This window comes from Nycticebus coucang, chromosome 12 (genome assembly GCF_027406575.1).
Source record: "Nycticebus coucang isolate mNycCou1 chromosome 12, mNycCou1.pri, whole genome shotgun sequence".
NCBI lineage: Eukaryota > Metazoa > Chordata > Mammalia > Primates > Lorisidae > Nycticebus > Nycticebus coucang.
The window spans coordinates 31,003,529-31,028,031 of NC_069791.1; the positions used below are offsets into that span (position 1 = coordinate 31,003,529).

Here is a 24,503-nt window from a genome sequence, read left to right on the forward strand (position 1 = left end):
GAACTCTGCTCTAGGGCCATACAGTCTCCCCTTCTCCTTCTATATGAAACTAGTAGGGTGATGATTGTGGCTAAGCACTCGGGTGAGGGCCACACACTTTCACCTGCACACATCATTGCCTCACTTGGAAATAAGGGAAACTGCAATCACTTCTGGGATTGAAATAAGACCTTGAGGTGCCTAAAGTTGTGCTACTGTCACAACTGTTGAGCAAAGCTGTGGCAGGTCCAGTGGAGGGAGGGTGTGATTACCTTCATTAACCTTTGCTGCTCATTTACTTTGGAATTTCCACATCAGCATATGTTCCACTGACTTCCCAAAGGCCAAAGATCTACATGAGTTCTGAGCCTTCCTTGAGACATAACCCAGGACAAATAGTATTATGGACAGAATTCATTCAGAGCCCCTTCATCCAATTTACCCATTGGAGAAAAAATTATGTTAATATTTTAGAACATTATGTAATTGGTGCTGTCCTGCAACTCTAACCGTCAATCAACAATTGATACTATAGTAATTGTAAAAACAGCAGCAAACTTTTTTTGTGTGTGTGTGTGTGTGTGCCAGGTTTTCTGCTAAGGACTTCACAAGAAGTTATCCCATTTGATCCTCATAGCAATCCTGAAGGCAGGCTCATTACTACAAATAAGAAACTGAGGCTCCGGCGGCACCTGTGGCTCAAAGGAGTAGGGCACTGGCCCCATATACTGGAGGTGGTGGGTTCAAACCCACCCCTGGCCAAAAAAAAAAAAAAAAAAAAAGAAAGAAAGAAAAAAAAAGAAGAAGAAAACTGAGGTTCAAATTTCTGTATTTACAAAATTAACTACTTGTTAATTCATGTTATTTTTATATTCTTTGGCTTCAAAGAAGGACATGGGCAATTAGTATTGATTTGGTATCTCTTTAGTCACTCTAAATAATCATATATCTTTCATACTATTGCAGTAGCTCCACTTTGCAATTTAAATATACTATCTTTTAAAAACACTGCTTACACCTAATAAATCAGTACTTTAGTATGCATTGGTTTTGAACATGTTCCATGAGAAACCAGATGAAGAAAAAAGCCGGGAGAGAAGTTTGTGGAATGAAGGGTCTGTTCCAATTCCCCCACACCCAACAGAATAATCAAGCCTTCTGAGTATTTTGGAGTTCATTAACTAATGAAAACCAATAACCAAAAATCTATTGTCAGAAAAAAGCTGGAATGTATAAACTCTGCTGTAAGTATGAAAACTAAGTTTTGTGTTTTAATTTTCTAGGCAAATTCAATCAAATGATCAAATCCAATTGAAATATCACATTCTTCCCTGGAGCTCTCAAGTTTCCCTCTACTTTGATCTATGTTTGACTCACATATGAAAACCCTTAGACTATAAATATGCACCTGATGTGCCAAAACAACCCTTGGAGTTACACAGACACACTCTAGAACTGAATTTCAGAGACTAGAAACAATTCTTTCGCTACTCCGCCCACGCCCACGCCACACCCTCAGCCCCCTTACCCAAAGTTCAGCATTCCATGCCATGCACTCATAGTAAACTTGTTCAAATTTCCTCCATTCAAATGCTGAAATAACTTGCAACAATTATTTGGTGTGGAGCTTACAGCACAAGGTGAACCCAGGGCTTATTTTTTAACCAATGTGGAACACTGCAGATTTCTTGATTCAGCTTCACAGAAGATTAGTCATTGATTTTTCAGGATAAATCAGTTCTGCTGAGCTATGGTGCAGACCAAGGAAAAGTGTAAATGAAGCAAAAAGACCAGTCTCTCACCCCAAGAGTCATTCACCTTGTCACCCCTAAGAATAGTGTTAGCAACACCTGAAGGTGTATTCCCTGCTTGTTTTTTTTCTTACCTTTTTGCTTATTTCTCTGCCTGCCGATTTCTTTAGAACCAGGTCTGAATAAGAGCTGAGCAGGAAATGTGGCAGAAGAATTTAAATTACTTCTAAAGAGCAGTGAAAGAGTTGCTCACAGCATCTCAAGACCAGCAGCTTTTGTTCAGGGGAGCTCTAGAACCTCTGGAAGAGAGGTTCATCACACTGTTATATCTCCCTGCCTGAGGTACAGCTTACCCAGCTGAACAGGAAGGCCCTGTGGGCTGGGTTTCCCAGGGACGACTGCAATCATCTTTGTATTGTGAAACAGAATGTGAAACATAAATAATTCCTCTGGTCCTAAACTGTTGCCATTGCAGCCCTCAGCACATCAGAGTTTGAAAAAAATAACTTGGTTATGTCCTTGGTAATGAGGAACTGAATAAGTTATCTTGTTAATTCATTCAATCAGTCATTTAATCCAACAGCAAAAATTATCCATGACCTGCTCTACAGTAAGCACTGCACTATGTTTTGGAGATAAGTAGTTCTGGATGTAAAGAATGTGTCAAAATATATTCCACACACATATGTCATTCCACGTCCCCTCACTTACCTCTCAGTTTTATGTGTTTGCTCAGGGACAGAGAAAAGTGTTTTATAGGGGCAGGAATGCACAGTGGCTGATAGCAGCATCTCAAAAGTTAGGTCACAGCCCTGACATAGACAAGGTCTTACTCTGTCACCAGGGCCCCGGTGCTGTGGCATCATCATAGCTCACAGCAACCTCAGACTCTTGGGCTCAAGCGATCCTCCTGCCACAGCCTCCCAGCAGCTGTGGGACTACAGGCTTGTCACATCATGCCCGGTTAATTAATTAACCCTGGACAAGCTTTGTAACTGCTAAGTGCCTTAGTTTCTCTGTCTACAATCCTTCAGTGGAGATAATTATGGTACTTCCCTGAGTATACTGTTGGGGAATTAAAGGATTAATTTCAGTAAACGATCCAGAAGAGTGCCTGACAGATAGTAAGCACGGCATAAATACTACGAATATTTTCGTCATCCTCTAGGGTTGCTCAGATTTCTTGTCAGTACGCATGCAATATTGCTAAACAATGTTGTGATGAAGACAGCTGGCGTCAGCCATCTATCCCGGTACTGTAAGTAACGAGGGAGCTGTTTTCTCCAGGGTTTGAAAAGAACAAGTATAGTACCTGTAGCATTCTAAATTGGGCCTTACTAGCAGGCAAATTAGATGTAGAGAGATTAAGATGGTGAAGATTTCCACCTTGACCAAGGTCTCCTCTCAGCCCTCTTCCTAACTAGGCCTTCACATCGCCCTGCTGACTCATGCTTTAGCCAAAAATCCTGCTAACCAGTTTATTGAGAATCTACCTAACCCTGATATCTAAATCCCCCACCCCCTTCCTTGATACCTTAAGTTTCTCTTGGTGATTTTTCGTCTTATCCCTCGCCCAGCCTGCTGGCTCTAATCCGCACTTGTCCCTATTTGGGTTTGGAGTTGGATGCAGTCTCTCTCCCCTGTTGCAACAGTCTTGACCCCTATTATAAAATCTTCCTTGCCACTTAAAAGAGTGTCAGAGTAATTTCTCTTTAACAGTTGAAACAATGAAATAGCTATCACTATAATTGAAATATGATTAACTCTCTACATAGGGCAATGGGGAAAAGTTCAAACAGGTTGGAAGAGTTGATGGTGCTCGAGACAGATGCTCTTATGATGGTGTGGTGATGAAAGTGAAGAGTGGCAAATTATAAATGCAGGCTTGGAAAATCAGAAGTTCTTCCTAGGGCCTCATCTGTAATTGTTATTTCCCGTTAAAAATAAAAGGTTAAAGTCAACTCAGGTTCATTCTAATGCAAACTCATTTTTTAAAATTAGTGGTAATAATAATGATGTATTCCTCTTAGGCAGATAACATCATCCCTGGCTGTAAGATTAGACGGCAGAGATAACTGGCTATGAGGTAGGCTGTTTAGAGGGAATAAAGTTTCTAAAATAATTTGATAAATTGCGAAGACAAAAAAGAAACCAAATAGATAATGTATTTAAAGAATTTAAATTTCAGCTTAGCTTAAATATGTGTACTAGAAGAGAAGGGGAAAGTCACGGGTAGTTATGATATCTGCACTTTTTCCAGTTGAGAACAATCCTTTAGATTTCAGAATACATCAGTCAGATTCTATAGTCCCTAATTAGGAGATAGGAAAGAGGCTAATGAGAGAAAATGTCGACGGATGGAGAAAAATGTGCACTTACACCAGCCATCACAAATGGCATTTGTCATTTACTTTTTTAATAGGCAATCACAATATCTTACTGAAAAAAGTATTTATAAATAGTAAAAAGGCCCTGGTTCTAAGCTCTGGTTGTAGATTTCTCTATACTAATGTCAAATTCATCCATGAAATTAATAGAGAAATACAGTAAATCATTTATGAGAATAAACTCCATCTCCCTTTAGGATTATTGCAAAGTACATTCTTTCTGATGTTCTCAAAGACATGTACCCAGAGGATTTCTACAGCTTTTGATTTACTGGAAAAAACTAGTCTAAGCTTTCCACTGGACTCCAGAAAGAGTTTTGATACTGCTCTAAATCAGTATCTGACATTCATTCATAGAGAAAACTTGATAGAGAAAGGGTCTGCATGTGGGGAGGAGTCCCTTAAAGAAAAACTCACAAAGCCAGAGTCCTTTAAAGACTGCCCTTGAATGGCAGAGGAAGCCCAGGTTCTAGTCCCAGCTGTTTCTAATTAGCACTATCATCTCTGGGGCTCAATTTGATTATTTGTGAGGTACAGGGATGATGATCTCTAAGTATCCTCTAGCTCCAAAATTCTCTTCCTTTGTAAAAGTACTAAATTCTATAATGAAAGGTTTGCTCCCAAACACTTCAGACCTCTAGGTTCCTAAATCAGACTTGAATGCCTCTCTTTACCATTTGATTTCCCAGCCTCAAAGAGGAGAGTTTTCTGTAATTGAATTAAATGAAACACCAAAGCTTTTTGGATAAAGAAAAGCAAATGATGCCATCACTTTCCTCCTTTAGGTTTTTTGAAAATGAAAAAGCTGATAATTGTACCACAAATACATACATGCATTTGCAGAATTACTTATATTTAACTTCAGTTTTTAAGGATTTAAATCTGTCTAAATTGTGATTATTCCTATTCTTTTTCTTTCTTGTCTGCTCAGAGTTACAAACATATATTATAGATTATTATCAGAAAAAGATTTTGTTATATCCATGGTGTGAGCTAATTTATAGATTACACAAGTACCATTCCAGGTAATAAGGTAAAGCTGGGTCAGTGTTCTCATGGGACATACCTTCTATCAGAGTTGTCCTGTTTTAATAATATTAATAGTTTATGCCTGAAGAAAAGCATGAAGAAGAAAATAAATACCACCTGGTTAGACTGTTTAATGTTCTCTCATCTGCTTCACACATTTATTTCCAAGTGATACTGCAACAATGTATAATCCCAGTGTAATTTATATTTTACGTAACAAATAGTATTTTAGTGCTTACTGTGGGCTTTATGATATTAATTCATTTGATCTTCATATAAGTCCTATTAGATAGGTAATAATAGTACCTACCTCGGGTATAGAATTTCAAGGTGGGAGGTTTTTATGTTCAGCATTTTAAAGTTCCATTCTCTTTTGACTTTCATTGTTTCGGAAGAGAAGCTAGTCATTATTATTGTGCTTTTCCTAAATATAACATTTCTCCCTCTAATTGCTTTTAAGATTTCTCTCTCTTTTTTTTTAAAGTAATTTTCTAAGTGTCCCTCTCCTCCTCCTCCTCCCCTTCTTCTTCTTCTTATTTTGCATTCATCCTGTTTGGTATCACCTAAGATTTTTTTCATGTGAGTTGACATTTTTCTTTCTTTTTTTAATTTCAGGTTAATGTGAGGGTACAAGTAACCAGGTCACAATATTTGCATTTGTTAGGTAGAGTCCCTCTTGTAGTGTGTCCCACACCCAAAGGTACTCCATACACCCCACATGGTTGCCATTAAGTGGGAGCACACCCCCCCCCCCCATCCCTCACTCCTCTTCTCCCAACTCAAATTGAATTGATTTTTTCTCCTATGTGGGCACGTATTAGATCATCTACTGGCTTCACATTAGTATTGGTGAGTTGACATTTTTAAAATCAATTTTGTAAAATTCTTGGTGATATTGGTTCAAATATTTCTTCTGCCCTGTTCCTTTTCCTCTCTTTGTGGGACTTGAATTACACATATATTAGACTGTTTGATATCGTCCCATTGGCTTTTCCATTTTCCATTCATTTTTATCTTTCATTCCTTCCTTATCTATTCTTACATCAGTTTGGATAATTCCTATCAATGTGTCTTTGTGTTCACAGATCCTCTTTTGTTTCCTGTGTATCGTATGGGATCAAGCCCATTTTGATTTTGGATATTTATATTTACTTCTACAGTATCCACGTTCTTCATTTCTTCTTCCTTTTCTAATCCTTCCTCTCCCCTTTCCTCCTCCTTTTTTCTTCTCCCTTCTTTTTTTCTTCCTTCTTTGAAATCCCATTTCTATTTTGAAATCTTCTCTTAATCTATTTTTTTCCATTAATTTCTTCAATATATTTGTAATAGTTGTTTTTAAAAGCTTGCCTGTGAATTTCAAAATTTATTTTCTATGAGCTATTTCTATTGGCCAGTTGCCTCACTTGTCTATGGGTCACATTTTCCTAACTCATCATTTTTTTTTTTAATGCCAGAATATTGTATTTAAAAGAACCATAGGCGGCACCTGTGGCTCAAGGAGTAGGGCATTGGCCCTTTATACTGGAGGTGGCAGGTTCAAACTTGGCCTGGGCCAAAAACTGCAAATAAAATAAAATAAAAGAACCATAAAGACAAGAGCAAAAGTATGCCCTTCGATCCCCAGGTACAAAAGGAGGGCATACATTTTCCTGTGTCACTCAGCTAGGGAGAGGCTAATCACGTCAATGTAATAGGAGTAGAGTTGGGTTGAGGCTGAACTACAATTTTAGTACGTTCCAGCTCACATCTGGTTTCGAATATCTTTAGGATGAGATACATCCTCTGTGAATTATAGACTTCTTCACCCCGCATGACTTTGGTTTTTAAGCATTATGAGTTAATGGAAATCTCTCTCTGCCTTTCTACCCCCCACCTCCGCCTTCCAAGACTGCTCCTCTGTGAACTCAGCAAAAGTCCCATGAGGGGCAATTGGCAGCATGGAGGAATCAGCCCTGTGTTTGGGGTTCGGATCTTATTGTTTCAATCTGTCACACCAGCTAACGTTGCTGTTTAACTTTCTACTTGTTTCTTTTTCTTCAAAAAGTTCTGCCTAAACCAAGACAATTCTCCACTCTCCGGCGCCTACACTAAGCAGATGCCTCCCAGAAAGTGGCCTCTAGTATTCAGACATCTAGAAAGGTCTTATCCCTCTCTGGATTTTAATTTCTTTACACCATTTTTTATCTGTAGTTTTCTGAAGTTTTTAAAAAAGTATATGATAATTTGCTCTTTTTTTTTTTTTTACACATTCTAGCCAGAATGTTCCAATAACGTTCCAGTCACCTATACTCTTCCCAGATACCTGGTAAATGTCAGCTGTGCTAAAGAACACAAATATTTGTAAAATGTGTCTTTTCTTTAAATCTTCAAATGCCAAACAGTGATTCCAGAGCCTTGTTTCATGACAGAACAGCCCTGGTGGTGTATTGTTTCCTTTGCTTTTCCTCCAAAGTTCTGTGAAGATCTCAGAAGTGCTTTGTGGATCCTCAGACAAAATATAGCTTCTATTACATGATATGAAAAGTTTGAACAACTTAGGTTTACTGAATCAAAATGTTGGACTTACACTTTGGTATATTTGGGGGAGTTTAGAATATAGAAATGCCTGAATTAACTTGAAATGCTATGTATTCTGGAATGTCAGTAAAAAAACACAAAATCCCTGAAAAAGCTAACATTGTCAGCCTCCTTAACTGCTGTTTCTTATTAGCTGCAAGTCGTTCTGATGTCATCATGTCAACTGCAGGTAATAGGGTTGGGAGATTTGAAAAAGTTCCATAATAGTAGCTTATATGTAAACATTTTATAAATGTTTTTCTCTGAATTAAGCTAAAATAATAGATTCTGATCTTATTGTGGCATCTGCTGTCCACATAAGAGCAGCAACAAGTTCCCAGAGTCAAAGCACCTAAGATCCCCACCAACTTGGTACATAGCGTGTGGCCAGAGCCCCATGGAGCACCAACCAAAGGGGAGGAAGTTCTTAGTAACATAAAAACATAATAATATTGGGCAGGATCCTTGAAGACACCAAAGAAAATATAGTAGTCATTGAATGGAACATTCTAAACAAAACTGCTGAAGGTGAGGGCTTTTAGATAAGATTTCCCTGAAGAAAATTAACTGTGGAGTAGCCTGGAGGTAGACAGTGTCAGAAGAAAAATCTTTCCAGACTAATTTAAAGTAGTTCTTAACACTCTGGACACTTTGTCACAGTCCTGTCAGGTTTCAGGAACTAGATGAAGACCTGAGTAATATCTTACTTATTCAGAAGGGCAAAGAATTTAGTAGGGATGAAATTGACTGGATCCTGTGGTATAATCAGGGGAACCACAACTCAGCCCAGACAGAGAGCTGAAGTACCTTTGTCTCGGCCATGAGGGTGAACTCCAGGAGGAGAGGGGAATCAGGGCCATGGTTATATATTTAAAGCTCTCTTTAGAGTTCAAACTTAACACGGGTAAGGGAAATCATTATACTCTTTTAAAAATAATCTGTGCATGTACATGTTCATTCATTTGACTTTTCTTAGTTTCCATGTTGATATAGTAATTCTATTTATAAACTGTAAGCACAGTGTGATTGTGCCTTAGTGATAGCAGCAAAGAATTTGTGGTTTGGATTCCCCAAAACTTAAGGATGGTTACGTCAAAGTAATGTGAAGTTTTTTAGAGCCATTATAGATATCTTCAAAATTAAGATACTGAATTTACCTAAAAGTGCACATTCATAACTTATTTTTTTTAAGGTAGGGCCTTCACTGTTGCCCTGGGTGGAGTGCAATGCCATCATCATAGCTCACTGCTCCTTTGAACTCCTAGTTTAAGCCATCCTCCTGTCTCAGCCTCCTGAGTAGCTAGGACTACAGGCATGAGCCATGACTCTTGGTTAATTTATTTATTTTTTGTAGAGATGGGGTCTCCCTGTGTCACTCAGGCTGATCTCAAACTCCTAGGCTCAAGCAGTCCTCCCCCTCAGTCTCCCAAAGTTCTGAGATTATAGGCATGTGCCATCACACCTGACTTAAAAACTGGTTTTATCTTTCCAAACATCTAAATAACTGTTTCCAAGAAAGTTGGGATTTTTCTTTCTTTGGCAGATAACATTTCTTAATGTCATGTCAACATTCTTAATGTCGTCTTCCATGTCAAAAATAATATACAAATGGAAAGAAGCCTGTATCCATGGCACCTTGTGAAAACAACAGCCCAAACACAACATCTTAAACTCATTTGCCAAAATTATTACAAAAATTTATAATCTCTTATTTTTTCTTTCTCTTTCTTTGTTCCTAGCTCCTTTATTGAACATGATACAGGACAAAAGTATGACGTTTGTTATTTTTCACATTTAACAAAGCTTTATGTATTATGGCGTTTATATTAAACTTGGAAGGACGTCTCCATTTTTGCTAATCAAATAAAACTCCAACTCCTCATCATACCACAAGACCCCCTGTGAGCTGGCTCTCATTTCATACCCATTTCTCTCTCATGACTACTTTTCAGCCCCCCGATCATTTTTCTGATCCTTCAATATGCCAAGCTCATTTTAGCCTCAGGGATTTTGCATTTGCTCCTCTGTGAATATAACAGCCTTGCATTACATCTTGGCATGACCAATTTCTTAAATTATATTCAGATCTCAGCTCAAAGTTATAGCTTCTTGAGAAAAACTCCTCTGCTCCTCCCTGATCTGGCTCCAGGCTTCATTCTGTCATCTTCAGCCAGAGCACCTATGTTTATGTTCTTATTTATTCATGCTCATGTCCTTATGTTCTATGTTCATGCCCTCATTTAGTTATGTACTAGACCAACTCTCCTCAAAAAATTCTGTGAGAAATCTCCCAAATAACCCCTTAAATAAGTTTCAGGAGAGTAGAAACATCCTATGTCTTGTTACTTCTGTTTCACCAGCCATTAGGATATTTCCTGGAAGAAAGCAGGCATCAAACATGAAGGAATGTTGAAGTTTATTCTCTCTCAAATACGTGTATATAGTTCTATTTAGACCTAGTTTATAAAGCTAACGTCTAGTTAGGAAGAATATTGCATCAACATTTAATCAACAAGTGGTATTCTCAAATACCATGAATAGAATAATTAAGCAAGGCAAGATCAATATTCAATCAGAGCTAATGTAATAATGTATCCAGGCTGAGAGCTTCTTTCCTGAAAGACAGGCACAGTGGCTCATTCTCACAATCCCAGCATTTTGGAAGGCCGAGGTGGGAGGATTGCTTGACACCAGTTTGAGACTGGCCTGGGCAACATAGTGAGATTCTGTTTTGTTTTGTTTTTTTTTTTTGAGACAGAATCTCACTTTGTCACCCTTGGTAGAGTGCCATGGCATCATACTCAGCAACCTCAAACTCTTGGGCTTAAGTGATTCTCTTGCCTCAGCCAAGTGGCTGGGACTAAAGGCGTTGCCATAACACCCAGCTATTCTTTTTGTTTGTTTTTAGAGACAACATCTCTCTCTGGCTCAGGCTAGTCTTGGACCTGTGAGCTCAGGCAATCTACCCACCTTGGCCTTCCAAGTGCTGGGATTACAGGTGTGAGTCACTGCACCCAGCGGAGACTCTGTTTGGGGGGAAAAAAATAATTAAATAAGTAAATAGATCTAAAACAAGTAGTTATTTTTAAGAAAGAAAGACAGGTTGACAAATTAGTATGGACATCTATGAGTTGGATGATGAAATATGCTCCAATGTAGTGACATTCAGGAGGGTAATATGAAAGAAACTTCGGAACATGAACTTGGGGTGACTGTGGAGTAGAACCTCAGATTATATCTATTATTAATCCAAACCTGTTATTCAAATTATTCTTTCCAATTGGACAACTGCTTTTAACTGCCACACAGTTTGCTACCTTGAGGTTACTTGAGTATGAAAGGTGGCCTTACTGATAAGCTATTTAACAGAGGAAAATAAACTATCAAATAGACACTAAGAGAAAAAACTCACAGCACAACTAACTGCCCTTTGCTTAACTGAGCACCTGTGACCTGACTTGTTTCATCTCCGAGTTTCTTTATTAGCCTTGAAGAGCCCTTAGTGGGCAGTAGGGGTGACAGCTCCGCAGTCCAGCTCGCTGCCTCAGTTCCTTCCAGGGATGTATTTCAAGGGCTGATAAAGCCAGACTCACAGAGAGAAGAGACAAAAAATAAATAAAGAGCACCAGCAACAGCTTCACAGCTGCTTCTGTTATTAGTCTGCTGAAGCAGAGGGAAAAAAGCCATTTTCTACCCTTTAAAAACAAAGAGCAAACAACCCACTTAATCACTGGGCAAGGGAAATAAACAGAACCTTCTCCTAAGAAGACAGAAGACTGGCCAAGAAATACATGAAAAAAGAATACTCATTGTCCCTAAACATCAGAGAAATGCAAATCAAAACCACCTTAGGATATCACCTCTCCTCAGAGAGAACAGACCACATCACCAAGTCCCAAAGCTGCAGATACTGGTGAGGGTGCAGAGAGGGAACAGTTATACACACTGTTGGGGGATTGTAAACTAATACAGCCATTTTGGAAAGAAGTATGGAGAATCCTCAAAGAGCTAAATGTAGACTTTCCATTTGATCCTGTAATCTTATTGCTAGGTATCTACCCAGAAGAAAAAAATCATTTTACCATGAGGACACTTGCACTCCAATGTTTATAGCAGTTGATTCATAGTTGCAAAGATGTGGAAACAACACAAGTGCCCATAACCCATGAAGGGATTAACAAACTGTGGGCTATGTATACCACGGAGGACTACTCTGCCATGAATGGATACTTCAGGAGTATGTAAAGATACTTTATGAGATATAAAGACGGAGACTTTACATCTTTTGTATTTACCTGGATGTGTTGAAGAACATTCTCCAACCCACCCTGTGAACTCCTCATTGAAGAACATTCTCCTTAGTAAAATATCTCAAGAATGAAAAAGCAAGCTCCCCAGGAACTCCATACTAACATGAAACTAGTAGATGAACAACTATAGGCCAACACAAGAGAAAAACACAAATTCAAGAAGGGGTACAGGGGAGGGGAGAATGGGGCTCAATAAACTCCCACCTAATGGATGCAAAGTAGGGGTACACAGCACACCTCCCGAGTGCGGGGCTGAAATACAACTCTGATTTTTCCTAACAAAGCAAACAATGTAACCTAGTCATCTGTACCCTCATATTAATCTGACATTAAAAATAAACCACGTGGGGGGGGGGCGGAGCAAGATGGCAGCCGAGTAACAGCTTCCTTGCATCTGGGCACCATGAGTCTGGGGATATAGGTTGCATCTGGGCACCGTGAGTCTGGGGATATAGGACTCCAGGCATCTCTGGCTGGTGGGATCTGCCTATCATCACCCCTGAGAGGATACAGGGAGTCAGCGAGAGACTTCTGGACCCCAAGAGGAGGACTAAAACAGTGGAAAATCGGCAAGTGGTCGTGTGTGTTCAATCCATCTAAACCCGCCCGCAACTGTAAGTTCAGTAGCAGCGAGACTGCAAACCAGAAAGGCCTTACCTGTGAACTGTTTTGGTGTCTTTGGACTTGGCACTCAGCTGAACTGCCTTGGGGAGAGCCTGAGCGGGAGTGTGGAGAACTTTGGCCTTTGTCTAGGGCCCCAGTCTGAGCCGCTGAGCCAGACGGAGCTAATAGTGTTTGGCTCTGGGTCACAGGCAGACATTGTGAGCGATCTGCCCCAGCAAGCTCCGCCCTCAGGGTTGCAGAGCTGGAATTGGATGGGAGCTGGTAACCCAGCAACCAAGTAGCCTAAGGGCGGGGTCTGAGCCGCCTTGCAGCCCTAACCCTCGGGGGCAGAGGGAGACCAGTTTTGACACACAGGGTAAGTGGATAGCCACTTCAGCAGTGATTCCAGTGACAAGCACTTTCCTGGGAAAGCTTCTGCTCAGCAAGTTTACAAGTTCAAAGTGCCTTTTAAGTGGGCTGAAGAGAGATTTAGGGTGTCTACCTGCTGGGGTTTGAGAAACTAGCAGCCTCCAGTTGTATCAGAACTGTGATTAACATCTCATACCCCAGAAGACCACGTGTTGCCCAGACAATATTCAATAACATATACATACTGCTTTGTTTTTGGTTGTGTTTTTTTTTTGGTTTGGTTGTTTTTTTTTGTTTATTTTGATGTTGTGGATTGTTGTTTTGCTTTTTAAGTTCAACCTTTTCCATACAGATCCTTTTTCTTTCTCAATTTTTCTAGTTTAATTATAATTTCCCATTGCTGCCTAGTTCAATAATTAGAACTTCATTTTTGTTAGTGTTTCTACCGCTGTTATTTGGTTTTTCCAGTCAATTTTATCCCGTAAATTTTTCTGTTTGCTTGTTTTGGTTTGATTTATAGCATTTTTGTCTTTCCTCTCTACTTGGTGGACGTGGGGTACTGTCTCTGATCAGGTTAGCAAAGAGCTGCTGACCTCAAGGGAACCACCCAACTGGGCACCCCCAGAAGGTGGTTTTTTTTTTTAAGGTTGTATCAAAGTACCCTACTATACACCTATATTGCTCTGTCTCCCTCTTTCTGTGCCTCTCTTCTTTTTGTCAATATTCCCTTTACCCACCCCCTCTCCTTTCTCTATTTTTCTTTTTTTTTTTCTTAAAACTCGGTCCTCCTTTCTTTCATCCCTTTTTTGCTCTTAAACCTTCGCACCCTTCTGGTCCTGTAACCCTTAGTCCACAGGCACGAGAACTTAAAGAGCAAGAGGAAGTGAAAGGAAAATTAGGGCAAGGAAACAGATAAAAGAAATCACCCATGAGGAAGAATCAACAGAAAACTCCAGGCAACATGAAGAACCAGACCAGAACAACCCTGCCAAGGGACCATGAGGTAGCTACTGCAGAGGATTCCACCTATACAGAAATGTTAGGAATGACAGAAAGGGAATTTAGAATACACATGTTGAAAACAATGAAAGAAATGATGGAAACAATGAAGGAAACTGCTAATAAAGTGGAAAATAACCAAAAGGAAATCCAAAAACAGAATCAAATCAGAGATGAACGATATGAAGAATATAAAAAGGATATAGCAGAGCTGAAGGAAATGAAACAGTCAATCAGGGAACTTAAAGATGCAATGGAAAGTATCAGCAACAGGTTAGACCATGCAGAAGAAACAATTTCAGAGGTAGAAGACAAAGTTTTTGAGATAACTCAGATAGTAAAAGAGGCAGAAAAGAAGAGAGAGAAAGCAGAAGGTTCACTGTCAGAATTATGGGACTTTATGAAGCATTCCAACATAGGAGTTATAGGAATTCCAGAAGGGGAAGAAGAATGCCCCAGAGGAATGGAAGCCATACTAGAGAATATTATAAAAGAAAATTTCCCAAATATCACCAAAGATTCTGACACACTGCTTTCAGAGGGCTATCGGACCCCAGGTTGCCTCAACTCTAACCGAGCTTCTCCAAGACACATTGTGATGAACCTGTCCAAAGTCAAGACAAAAGAAAAGATTCTGCAAGCTGCTAGGAGTAAGCGCCAGTTGACCTACAGGGGCAAATCCATCAGATTGACCGCAGACTTCTCTAATGAAACTTTCCAAGCAAGAAGACAATGGTCATCTACCTTTAATCTACTTAAACAGAACAATTTTCAGCCCAGAATTCTGTACCCTGCTAAGCTAAGCTTCAAAATTGACGGAGATCAAATCATTTATGGATATACAAACATTGAGGAAATTCGCCACAACAAGACCAGCTCTACGGGAAATACTTCAACCTGTTCTGCACACTGACCACCACAATGGATCAGCAGCAAAGTAAGAACTCAGAAATTAAAGGACAGAACCAAACCTCCACACTGATGCAAAAGATAAAACTAAGCAATGGACTCTCACAAAATAAGACAAATAGAATACTACCACACTTATCAATTACCTCAATAAATGTTAATGGCTTGAATTCCCCACTGAAGAGACATAGATTGGTTGACTGGATTAAAAAACACAAGCCATCCATTTGCTGTCTGCAAGAAACACACCTGGCTTCAAAAGACAAATTCAAGCTCCGAGTCAAGGGTTGGAAGACAATTTTTCAGGCAAATGGAATTCAGAAGAAAAGAGGAGTTGCAATCTTATTTTCAGATACATGTGGATTTAAAGCAACTAAAGTCAAAAAAGACAAAGATGGTCACTTTATATTGGTCAAGGGAAAACTACAACAAGAAGACATTTCAATTCTAAATATCTATGCACCCAATTAAAATGCTCCCAGATTCTTGAAACAGACCTTACTCAGTCGGAGCAATATGGTATCTGAGAATACCATAATAACAGGGGACCTTAACACTCCTCTTACAGAGCTGGACAGATCCTCTAAACAGAAATTAAACAAGGATATAAGAGACTTAAATGAGACCCTAGAACAACTGTGCTTGATAGACGCATATAGAACACTCCATCCCAAAGATAAAGAATATACATTCTTCTCATCACCACATGGAACATTCTCCAAAATTGATCATATTCTGGGACACAAAACAAATATCAACAGAATCAAAAGAATTGAAATTTTACCTTGTATCTTCTCAGACCATAGGCACTAAAGGTGGAACTCAACTCTAACAAAAATGCTCAACCCCACCCAAAGGCATGGAAACTAAACAATCTTCTGTTGAATAAAAGATGAGTGAAGGAAGAAATAAAACAGGAAATCATTAACTTCCTTGAGCATAACAACAATGAAGACACAAGCTACCAAAACCTGTGGGATACTGCAAAAGCAGTTTTGAGAGGAAAATTCATCGCTTTAGATGCCTACGTTGGAAAAAAAGAAAGACAGCGCATCAACAATCTCACAAGAGATCTTATGGAATTGGAAAAAGAAGAACAATCTAAGCCTAAACTCAGTAGAAGAAAAGAAATATCCAAAATCAAATCAGAGATCAATGAAATTGAAAACAAAAGAATCATTCAGAAAATTAATGAAACAAGGAGTTGGTTTTTTGAAAAAATAAATAAAATAGATAAACCATTGGCCAGACTAACGAGGAATAGAAAAGTAAAATCTCTAGTCACCTCAGTCAGAAATGATAAAGGGGAAATAACAACTGATCCCACAGAGATACAAGAGATCATCTCTGAATACTACCAGAAACTCTACGCCCAGAAATTTGACAATGCGAAAGAAATGGATCAATATTTGGAATCACACCCTCTCCCTAGACTCAGCCAGGAAGAAATAGAGCTCCTGAACAGACCAATTTCAAACACTGAGATCGAAGAAACAATAAAAAATCTTCCAACCAAAAATTGCCCTGGTCCAGATGGCTTAACTCCAGAATTCTATCAAACCTTCAAGGAAGAGCTTATTCCTGTACTGCAGAAATTATTCCAAAAAATTAAAGAAGAAGGAATCTTCCCCAACATATTCTATGAAGCAAACATCACCCTGATACCAAAACCAGGAAAAGACCCAAACAAAAAGGACAATTTCAGACCAATCTCACTCATGAATATTGACGCAAAAATTCTCAACAAAATCCTAGCCAACAGATTACAGCTTATCATCAAAAAAGTCATTCATCATGATCAAGTAGGCTTCATCCCAGGGATGCAAGGCTGGTTTAACATACGCAAGTCTATAAACGTTATCCACCATATTAACAGAGGCAAAAATAAAGATCACATGATCCTCTCAATAGATGCAGAAAAAGCATTTGATAAAATCCAGCATCCTTTTCTAATTAGAACACTGAAGAGTATAGGCATAGGTGGCACATTTCTAAAACTGATTGAAGCTATCTATGACAAACTCACAGCCAATATTTTACTGAATGGAGTAAAACTCAAAGCTTTTCCTCTTAGAACTGGAACCAGACAAGGTTGTCCTCTGTCACCTTTACTATTCAACGTAGTGCTGGAAGTTCTAGCCAATACAATTAGGCAAGACAAGGAAATAAAGGGAATCCAAATGGGAGCAGAGGAGGTCAAACTCTCCCTCTTTGCTGACGACATGATCTTATACTTAGAGAACCCCAAAGGCTCAACCACAAGACTCCTAGAAGTCATCAAAAAATACAGTAATGTTTCAGGATATAAAATCAATGTCCACAAGTCAGTAGCCTTTGTGTACACCAATAACAGTCAAGATGAGAAGCTAATTAAGGACACAACTCCCTTCACCATAGTCTCAAAGAAAATGAAATACCTAGGAATATACCTAACGAAGGTGGTGAAGGACCTCTATAAAGAAAACTACGAAATCCTCAGAAAGGAAATAGCAGAGGATATTAACAAATGGAAGAACATAACATGCTCATGGATGGGAAGAATCAACATTGTTAAAATGTCTATACTTCCCAAAGCAATCTACCTATTCAATGCCATTCCTATCAAAATACCAACATCGTACTTTCACGATTTGGAAAAAATGATTCTGCGTTTTGTATGGAACCGGAAAAAACCGTATAGCTAAGGCAGTTCTCTGTAACAAAAATAAAGCTGGGGGCATCAGCATACCAGATTTTACTCTGTACTACAAAGCCATAGTGCTCAAGACAGCATGGTACTGGCACAAAAACAGAGACATAGACACTTGGAATCTAATTGAAAACCAAGAAATGAAACTAACATCTTACAACCACCTAATCTTCAATAAACCAAACAAGAACATACCTTGGGGGAAAGACTCCCTATTCAATAAATGGTGTTTGGAGAACTGGATGTCTACATGTAAAAGACTGAAACTGGACCCACACCTTTCTCCACTCACAAAAATTGATTCAAGATGGATAAAGGACTGAAACTGGACCCACACCTTTCTCCACTCACAAAAATTGATTCAAGATGGATAAAGGACTTAAACTTAAGGCATGAAACAATAAAAATCCTCCAAGAAAGCATAGGAAAAACACTGGAAGATATTGGCCTGGGGAAAGACTTCATGAAGAAGACTGCCATGGCAATCGCAACAACAACAAAAATAAACAAATGGACTTCATTAAACTGAAAAGCTTCTGTACAGCTAAGGAGACAACAACCAAAGCAAAGAGACAACCTACACAATGGGAAAGGATATTTGCATATTTTCAATCAGACAAAAGCTTGATAACTAGGATCTATAGAGAACTCAAATTAATCCACATGAAAAAAGCCAACAATCCCTTATATCAATGGGCAAGAGACATGAATAGAACCTTCTCTAAAGACGACAGACGAATGGCTAACAAACACAGGAAAAAATGTTCATCATCTGTATATATTAGAGAAATGCAAATCAAAAAAACCCTGAGATATCATCTAACCCCAGTGAGAATGGCCCACATCACAAAATCTCAAAACTGCAGATGCTGGCGTGGATGTGGAGAGAAGGGAACACTTTTACACTGCTGGTGGGACTGCAAACTAGTACAACCTTTCTGGAAGGAAGTATGGAGAAACCTCAAAGCACTCAACCTAGACCTCCTATTTGATCCTGCAATCCCATTACTGGGCATCTACCCAGAAGGAAAGAAATCCTTTTATCATAAGGACACTTGTACTAGACTGTTTATTGCAGCTCAATTTACAATCGCCAAAATGTGGAAACAGCCTAAATGCCCACCAACCCAGGAATGGATTAACAAGCTGTGGTATATGTATACCATGAAATAGTATTCAGCCATTAAAAAAATGGAGACTTTACATCCTTCGTATTAACCTGTATGGACGTGGAAGACATTTTCTTAGTAAAGCATCACAAGAATGGAGAAGCATGAATCCTATGTACTCAATTTTGATATGAGGACAATTAATGACAATTATGGTTATGGGGGGGGGAAGAGAAAGAGGGAAGGAGGGAGGGGGTGGGGCCTTGGTGTGTGTCACACTTTATGGGGGCAAGACATGATTGCAAGAGGGACTTTACCTAACAATTGCAATCAGTGTAACCTGGCTTATTGTACCCTCAATGAATCCCCAGCAATAAAAAAAATAAATAAATAAAAAAAATAAACCACGTCCAGCACTTTCTCCTCAAGACCCAGCACTTCCACTCCCCACTCTTCCACTTTCTTTCCTGGAAAAAAGTAAAATAAGCTTTACTACTTAATTATCTACTGCTGGTGTGAAAAATATTTCTCCAACCCACCCTGTGAGCTGCTCGTAAGCCCCCACACTAACAGGGTACTTCTGGGTAAGTTTGTTTGAAGTAAAGTTTATTTCAAGGGAGACAAAGTCTGAGGGTGGAGATGGCTTCGTGTGATTGGAACACAAATTGTGTTGTAGGCGATAAAGGGCGTAGTACAGGGAGAAAAGGGTAGGGGCTGGTCATAGACAGGCTTAGCTTAATTATAGTCACTTGTGGCCAAGTCCTGTGTGGGTCAATGCTCATATTTCCCTTTATTTTATACTTCTATTACATGTTCCAAAGACTCTGTCATTTCTGAACCCCTTTCTGAAGTTGAATAATGCAGTGAATTTGGATGAGTTTTACCTGTTTTTATTTTGTTCCAATAATGGCCATTATTAGAGTGTATTTATTTATTATTTATTATTATTAGAGTGTCTTCTGCTTGTGTGTTTGCTGCTGTAACAAGACATGCTAAAGGGTGTACACTTTGACACTTTGGGGGAAGGTATGGAAAGAATAGGGGAGTTACAAGGCCGAGATTTGCTTAGCGGTAAACTTGATGAAATCTGTACTGTATGTAGGAAAAGAGTTTGAAGGAGGGAAGATTAATTAGTGTGTTGCTATAATTTTTAAGTAAGAGACAACAAAGCCTAAGTAATGCCTATGTTAGCAGAAATGAGGAAGACACGAATACAAGTGACACTACAAAGGGAAAATGGTAATAATTATTTATTTAGCCCTGGTTTTGTGCCACTTACTCAGCTAAATATTTTGCACATGTTGCCTTGATTGATGTAAGACCCTGATGTTAAGAAATGTGCCCAAGGGCATTCAGCTATTATTAATAATAGCAGGGCCGAATTCAAACCCAAATTTGGCTCCTGCAAAGACTATGCTCTTAACCAGGAGACTGTCCCAACTGAATATAATTCTTGAGAAAGAAAAGAATTAAAAAGAAGCTTAGGCGATTGATAAAACTTGGTAATGCTGTTTTAGGAAGGAAAAGGGTGAGTGCTGTTTGGGTATCCTGAGGCTGCAGTGTCGATGAGGCAGAGGGGACTGCAGGCAAAGGTGGCAACACAGGCCTGGGCAACCAGGACGAGATGGAGGCTGGAAGCAAGTTGGGGTCTTCTGTAGATGGAATAGAACACAAGTGGGTAACTTCACCAAGCAACTAAAAGGTAGCCTCTGAGTAACCCTACACATGAAAGATTACAAATGGGATGGAGGAAAAGTAGGTAGAAGAAAAAGAGAAAGCCAGGGGCAAGGTCATGGTCCTGAAACAGAACCATCACAGTTATTGATTAATGAGCGTTAAGCAGAATACCCTGATCAGCAAGACTAGCGACTGGAACTGCGGCACAAGAGATTTAGCCACTGTTTTTTTCTGAAGAAAACACATTTGTTTTAATTTCAAGGCACAGGTAGAAGTCAGATTTTCAAGAATTAGCTTCATATACTTTTATTGGTAGTAGCTTGATAAATATGTATCCATTCTCAAAAAATAAGATATTTCTGAACATACTTTGGGAATTTCTAACTACTGTATTTTTAAAAAGTGGTAACCAAGGGTGGCGCCTGTGGCTCAAAGGGGTAGGGCGCCAGACCCATATGCCAGAGGTGGTGGGTTCAAACCCATCCCCCACCAAAAACTGCAAAAAAAAAAAAAAAAAAAAAAAAAAAAAGTGGTAACCAAAATGTCACTAATACAAACAGGGTTACACCACAGATTTGCATGTGAAATATATTTTCTTCTTCGATCACGTGACATCCCGTGCACAGGCGTTCTAGGTTTCTGTTAGAGCCGGGGGCACCTTTCTAACTAAGACCAGGACAATTCTGGGGGGAGAGTGTATGTTTGACATTGTGTCTGCCTTCCTGGTGCCCGCTTCCTTTCTGTCTATTACTGTTTTTGTATGTATGTGCATGTGTGTGTACAGACAAGTGTTTCAACCCTCTGCTTTTTCCATCTATAAAACGGTGCTCATGTAATATGTAGTGTGTATGTGTGAATTCAGTAGATTATGTATGCATGTGTGTGTGCATATTTACAAATGACCACACCGTATGGATTTTGATACTAATAAGAAAAGGCTACTGGCAGGATTAACCAGGTATGATACCCACTTTTTCAGTATTATACTTCTAAGGCTCTCCAGTTCACTCAGGCTTTTCATTCTTTCTCCATTTCCCAGGGCATGAAGGTGGTCCCATGCTCCAGAATTTTCTACTCTCTGTAATAAAATTTTGTACTTGTTCCTTGCACTGCTTATAACGGGAAACATTGAAAATAAATACGTGCATGTGACAGCAGGAAATTAAAGACATTGGTTTAGTCATGTAATGAAATACTGTAAGGTTGTGAACAATGGCTGAGGTTTAATTAACAATAAGGGAAAAGTCAATATATGAAGTGAAAAAAGCATGTATTTTGCCTGTATTGTGGTCCATAAAATAAAAATTAAAAAGAGGATGCTTATTCAAGTAATAGAATAGAATATTCAAAATTAGATTTCTCTGAAAATAAAATATGGTCGTAAGGACCATGTTAAATGGTTTGAGGGCAGAGTCCCATATTGTGCAAAGATATACAACCATTTCAGCAATGCATTGGAGTAAGGGGCTACCAAATGACTACATGTAGCTCACTTTTCATTTCTTTTGTCCTTTGGGTGATGATTTATAGAGTATATCATGTCCCAACTCAAAGTCTGGATTTCCCATCAGGAGATTAAAAAAAGAAAAGAAAAATCATGCTGGCATCATTCTTTGACCAGGAAGGTTTACCAGGTCTTCTAACGAAGACAAAATGGGAATCCCTTGAATCAGTGCTCATTTCCGTTATACAGGCTATACGCTTAGTTGATTAATTTAGTTTGACTGCCCACTAAAATGAAACCTTCCGGATCATCTGTTTTTATGTTTTGATTCAGAGTTTTTGATTGATCATTTAAATGGAAAACGGAAGATTTATTTATGTTTCACTTACAAAGAAAAAGTTAACATGTAACTTTTCCTCATTAAAATGGCTATAATTAAATTAATTTAATAGTAAAGCAACTAATAAGAAAGCCAAAGCATGTCAAATTGGGAACTCAAGCTATTAAAAATATTTCTTATGAGGGCGGTGCCTGTGGCTCAAGGAGTAGGGCGCGGTCCCATATGCCGGAGGTGGCGTGTTCAAACCTAGCCCCGGCCAAAAACCACAAAAAAAAAAAAAAAAAAAAAGTGCATTATATATGCTTTGGGCGGCGCCTGTGGCTCAAGGAGTAGGGCGCCGGTCCCATATGCCGGAGGTGGCGGGTTCAAACCTAGCCCCGGCCAAAATAAAAAATAATATATATTTCTTATGAAAAATCATTTATTTATAAAAGAATCTGAAACACTGAATTTTTTTTGTTGTGGTTGTTGTCTTCGTGTCTCCACTAAGATGCTGTCAAAGCAGTTTTCTCTAATTCATAAACCCCACCAGCCCTCTACTGTCCCCGTGAGTTAAGGAGAAAAAAGAATTTTCTTCATTTTATATATAGAAAACCTAGCACAAGAGATTAACTCAATTATTTTAGAAGATTGAATAATTCATTAGGAAAATAGAAATAGAATGCAGCTCACACTCTTTCCTCCTTTATATAAAGTTATAGTTTTAGGTTGTTACACATATACAGGCAAAAGAAGACTGATCTCAGCTTAGGAGATCAGTTGTTAAAACAACTAACAAACAGCTAACGATAGCTTTTTCTTAGTGGTATCAGAATCCGCATGGTGTAGTCATCTGTAAATATGCGCATACACGTGCATACATAATCTACCAAATTCACACAAACACTGTATATATTTCATTAGCACCATTTTGCAGATGGAAAAGCAGAGGGTTTAAGCACTTGTCTAGAAGGTAGAACACTTCTTAGTTGAAGAAGAGGATAAACCAAGTCTTAAAAGATATTTTCCTCAATACTATGTGAGTATGGAGTAGAAGCGATTTGTAAAATCAAGAAAGATCTTTTCTGTCTGGAAGATATGTGATAAATGGTAGGATTTTTTTGATAAGTTTTCTGTCTGGAAGAAATGTGATGAATGGTAGGATTTTTTGATAAGTAGGTTTCTCTCCTTGGATTAAAAAACTAACCAACCAAACAAAAAAACAAATAATGGAAAACTCAAAATGGATGAATGGTTGAGGATTATGTATTTATTCACTCAAGCATGCAATGACTTGTTAGCTCCTATCATATGCCAGGCACATGGTACTTGATAATTACACCTGAGCTTATCACCATGCAGCTTATTGAGTGAGAAAAATAATTAAGGAATACTAATTAGTTTTAGTGCAGACTGAATACCATGACATCCTTCAAAGTTAATGTTATATCAGGTTGTTGAGTATCTCTATATTTCATTGTATTTCCAAACTGCACTGGGATATATATAACCAAGATTTAGGTGCTCTATTTGAAATGGGATATGATATACTAGAACACATTTATTATTTATTATTATTATTACTATTATTATTCTTATTGATAGGGTCTCACTATGCTGCCCAGGTTGGTATTGATCTCTTAGGCTCAAGTGTTCTTGCTACCTCAGCCTCCCAAGAAGATGGGAATACAGGTGCATTCTGCTTACCTATGCACGTGTATGCGCGTATTTACAGATGACTACACCATACGGATTCTGATACCAATAAGAAAAAGCTATCGTTAGCTGTTTGTTAGTTGTTCAGCTAGGAACCCATTTAATAAAGCTAATCTTAGCAGTTAAGAAACTCACATCTCACATGTCCCAAGGGTAGTGGTTGAAAGAATTCAAGGGCCAGTTAGAATAAATGACTTAGAAAGGATATGACAGCTGTGCAAATATTGAAAGGACTGACATGTGAAAAGGGAATTAGATTTGTTCTTTCTTGCTCTAAGAAATTGAACTATAATAAATGAGTGAAAGCTATAGATAGATACAGTTCTGTCTCATATAAGAAATCATATTTTAATCATCAGAGGTGCTAAAGATAGAGCGGGTTGTCCTTAGGAATTAGTACATCTAAGCACAGACTGAAAACCCATTTTGGTGGTTCACTGCTGAAGATACTTGAATGGATGAGTTAGGTAACATTACTTCCAAACAGGAGAGTCTATTACGATGCAAGTTAGAGGAATGTTAGGATTGCACTGAATTTCTTTATCATTCAAAGTGTTTGATTCCATCAAATGATTTAATTTCTGGATGACCATTATCATCAATTGATGTTCACTAAAGGTCTTGAGTTTATTGGTGTCACAGTTGATGTCACCTTGC

General features: G+C 38.7%; 1 protein-coding gene across 1 annotated transcript in view; it reads right to left on the reverse strand.

Moving 5' to 3' along the window:
- FAR2 (fatty acyl-CoA reductase 2) overlaps positions 1-24,503 on the reverse strand; it is a 176,633-nt gene that overhangs the window by 102,263 nt on the left and 49,867 nt on the right. The window lies entirely within an intron of this gene.